Source organism: Lolium perenne, chromosome 1, assembly GCF_019359855.2.
Source record: "Lolium perenne isolate Kyuss_39 chromosome 1, Kyuss_2.0, whole genome shotgun sequence".
Taxonomy (NCBI): domain Eukaryota; kingdom Viridiplantae; phylum Streptophyta; class Magnoliopsida; order Poales; family Poaceae; genus Lolium; species Lolium perenne.
The window spans coordinates 92,427,374-92,431,884 of record NC_067244.2 but is presented as its reverse complement, the minus strand read 5'-3'; the positions used below and the strand labels follow the sequence as shown (position 1 = coordinate 92,431,884).

Here is a 4,511-nt window from a genome sequence, read left to right as displayed (position 1 = left end):
CGTCCAGGCTGATCTAGACCATACGATCTGTTTTGGTTGGTTCATATAGAATGGATCTGCCCCCTTCTGGGACCTTTTATATTAGTGGAGATGAAGGAGGAGGAAGGGTTTATAGAATAGTTTTATTTAATAAAATCATGGATGATATGATGCATATGCCATGATGATGCATAAAATAAAAAGAACAAGCAGATCTATTAGGGTTACTACCCGGGGCCGTTACAATCGACACCACTAACAAGGAACCTCGCCCCGAGGTTCCACCTCAAGGTACGGGGGAGAGGGGTGAACTATCGGGTCTTCGGACAACGTGTCGATCTCCTCGACACCACTAACAAGAATTGTTGCTCCATGATGATCGGGTCGACACCACTAACAAGGGTTGTTGCTCCGTTGATGATGATGTAGTTGCAGCCGAATTCTTCGAAGATCGAACCTACTAGGTTAAGGAAAAGATCGTCCAACCCACGTGGAACCTAAGACTCAGAGAACTCAGATAAGAGAGAAGACTCAAAACTCGCAAAGATAAGAGGAGAAAGAATATAGATAAGGAGAAAATAGAGCTAATCAGAACAATCCAACGAGCTTTCAGAAAATAGTTTTGACACTCTAAACTTAACGACCGTTGGCAAGGTTATCCTACAGGCTGGACTAGTGGGGTACCGTCAACCTGGGCTCTGATACCAACTTGTGACGCCCCGGAACCGGTATCCTGAGGATTCCAGCGATCCCGCCGAAATCCGCACGATATCGATTCTGAGACGCCCTCCGACACGATGTGCGTGACAAATCACACACGTGATTCCAGAGGAATTAACATGAGCGGTAACATTACAACAGGATTACAATAGAGCCCACAAGAAATATATATTACAACAACGACTCCAACGAGTCAAGATACAAATACACAATACAAAGATCCGAATCATACAGAAGATCAAATACATCCGAGTACGAACAAGATGCAAATTGGACTAAGAGTCCTGAAGATAACCAGTGGCGTCCATAACCCTGCCCATGCCAAGCTGGAAGGGTAACCTTGCTAACGTCATCATCTTGTACCTGTCAAAGTCAGGGCATCGGTTGCCGACAAAAGGGTTGAAACAGAACAGAAAGAGAAAAGGCGAGAGTAAGTACCAAGGAAGGAACTCCGACACGTACTTAGCGAGACTAGAAATGGCTATGCTCGCCAGGCGAATATATCACCTGGGGCTATATGGTAGGTTTAGCGGCAGCAAAACTATAACCAATAGAGACACTCTACAACATCCGTCTACTCAGAGAAGATAAGAGAGCGCACAAGGTAACAGATAAATACTACACAAACATAACCCAGCCGATTACACATATCCCCTTCAACAAAGCGAAGAGGCAATGTACAAGGCACTCAACGGTGGACAAGTTTTATTAGGTATCGGTTATAGTAATGCTATATTACTACGTAGGACATTATCAGATTATTAACAACAAGTATAAGGTGTAATTTGTTCTATGATCAAGCTATACAATTCGGAGTCATCCATAACCGCGGACATGGCTTATCGATAAGATGTACACCCTGCAGGGGTTGCCCAAATGTAACCATACGCATGCTCGAACCCACTTACTACAGGTGGAGTCTCACAACAAGACCGTTCCCAATGCAAGAGAAAGTTTAATGGGAGCCACCCAACTAAGCTACCCGTGACGAAGTTCGGCCGTACTCCGATACGGACCCAGAGGTTGCGATGGCGTCCAAAGCGGGCACTAACGACCGGCCAAGGATAAGTCGGCACGCAATATGAGTACAGTACAGAATATAAAAACCCGAAGGCAACATGAAGTAAATCGTGCATATCATGCATATGGGCAAATAAAACCAAGGTTGTGGCTTCCAATAAACAGAATCGAGGAAAGGTAGTGGGTGACGGGGGTCCCACTCCCCCACGTACAGGTAGAGCGCTCAATCTCGGAACAGATAACAAGAACTCGGGTCTTAGGGGACATTAGCGAGACAAAGATTAGATGCTTTCGCAAAGGGGCTCACAGATTCCACTGCTTACAATTTTAGTTGTTAACAATAAAGTAAAGCATGGGTATCTACAACAATTGATATAGCATGTGATAACCTCCCAACAACCCAACATATCCCGATAACAGATCGAGATAAACAACAGAGCCTAAACACGCCGACTCGCAAGGCTCAAACATCAAGCAACGGCTACGGGTAAGGGATGATACATATAGGATTATTATGGTAAACAAGTGGAATAGGACACGTGACTCGATAAATAATCTCAACATAAGGATAGAAGTGAGAGGGAGAGCAAAATATAAAATAGGTGAAGAGGGAGGGCTCGCCTGGGAAAAGCTGCAGAAGAACTTGTCGGAGAACTCATCGTATCTCACATCACCACTTCGTGATCCTATCCGGGAAGAAGCAAATGCTGGAACACACAACGCATGCAAGTCTTACCACTACGGATAAAGAAGATCCAGCATGTTCAATATGGTATGCATGACATGGCAAAGATGATGCGATGCACTTATCCAATTTAATCGGAGTCGGAACACCGGACAAGCAAATTAGGTTGGAGTTGCATTTCTACCGTCAAAGTTAAGTGTTGATTAGCATGGCAAGACAAGGCATGGGTGAGCTACTTCAATATTAAATGGAACCGGGATAATATTTATACAATATCCCACATATTCCATATGTTATCTATTAGGTGATAATGCAAACTAGCACGAAATTATATGATGCATGATGCAAAAGCAAGCATGGATGGCATATTCATGTTCAGCACATTTTTCTGATCAATTTTCATATATAACACTTTTTATTTTGAGTTACCAAACAAAAGTTATTAAGAGATTAGGTTTTGTTATTAAATAAATTAGAAAACATGTTTTATTTTAATTAGAAAGGGTGCAGATTTAATTTCCGAGAGGGGGGAAGGACCCCAGGTTCATTTCAAAACTATGTAGGGGGTTATCAAAAGTGTGACAGGAGTTGAGGACCACAGGTTAAAATAGGAAAAGATCCAGGGGCCTCATTGCAAACCGACGAGATCTAGATCCGGGGGGTTTTCTCACCGGGTGAGGGCCTAGCCTCGGTCGATGACAGGTGGGGCTGGAGATGCTGACTGGACGCCGAGCTGGCGAACCATGCGTGCATTCCCGGTAGATGTTTGGCGCGGAGCTGATGCCGCTCGCGTTCCAGAGGCGCGGTCACCGCGGCAGATGGGCGCGACGCGGCCGATGCAGGACATACCAGGGGGCGAGGGGAGGCGCGTCGGGAGCGCCTTGCCGACGCGGATCAGGAGGAAGAACCGCCGCCAGCGGGTGGTCGTCGGAGAGACGCCGACGGCGGGAACCTTCGGCGACGGCTACGGCATCAACATCGGTAGGGGCAAAACGGAAGCAAGGGGGCGGGGAAGACTTCTAGGAGATGGACGGACTCATCCCGAAGCTCGTCGAGCCAGCGGTACGAGCGGAGGATGCGCATGGCGGCCGGAATCGAAGAATTTGCCGCCAGGTCGGAGAAGGAAATGGGGTCGGAGGCGACGAATTAGAGCTCCCCTGACTCGATTGGAGGTACTAGGCGAACAAGGAGGTCGAGGCGCACCTCCTGGTGGTGTTAGATTGGCGAGGGGACGACCGGAGAGGTGGGGCACCGGCGAGGAGCTCACGGTGGTTGAGGGTGAAAAGAAGCAGAGAGGAAGGGGGAGATGGCGGCGTGAGGATGGGAAAGAGGAGGGGCGACTAGGGTTTGTGCACCGAAAGATAAAGGAGGGGGAGGTGAGTGCGGTGGTGGTTGAGGTCGTGGAGGACCAGTGCGTCACGCTGCTCGCGTGCTCTCTGGGGAAGGCGACAATGGTGGAAAGCTGAGGTCGAAGGGGTATGGGCCAGAGAGAAGATGGGCTTGGGCCTGAAGGGAGAGAAGGAGGCAGGCCGCCGGGGTGGACTAGATGGGCTGCTCCGGTAGGTTAGGTTAGATTACGGTTTTCTCTTTTTCTATTTTTGTTTAAATCATTTGAATTTCAAAACCTTTTATGTTTGAATTTGAACCAGAGATGGGAGTGAGATTCAAATCTAGTTTTTAAAATAGTTAATTTATTTGTAATAAAACCAAGGCACATTTTTAACCCAAAATTATTTGTCGAAAAGGCTTAGTTATGAAATAAGAAATATGAGAGGGAGAGATTAGGGTTTTTATTTAGATGAAGGACGAGGAAGGGTTTATAGAATAGTTTTATTTAATGAAATCATGGATGATATGATGCATATGCCATGATGATGCATAAAAGAAAAAGAACAAGCATATCTATTAGGGTTACTACCCGTGGCCGTTACACCATCTCGTTCAACGCTCTCCGAGCGAGCCGTTTACGATGCATGATCATGGGTCCCGCATGTCATCCTCTATGAACCAAAATTCTTTCTATTCTTGGATTTTTTGACCCCCTGATTTCTAGCTACTTCCTTTTTCTTTTGATCTCATGCCGCCTTGGAAACGTTGAGACCGCTGC

General features: G+C 46.5%; 1 long non-coding RNA gene across 1 annotated transcript; it reads right to left on the bottom strand.

Annotated features, from left to right (window-relative positions):
- Positions 1–826: 826 nt before the first annotated feature.
- LOC127305378 (uncharacterized) lies at positions 827–3,750 on the bottom strand. The gene is made up of 2 exons (XR_007853912.2): positions 3,076–3,750; positions 827–2,426 (listed from the first exon to the last, which is right to left on the bottom strand). It is a non-coding gene; the product is annotated as an uncharacterized lncRNA (long non-coding RNA).
- Positions 3,751–4,511: the final 761 nt, after the last annotated feature.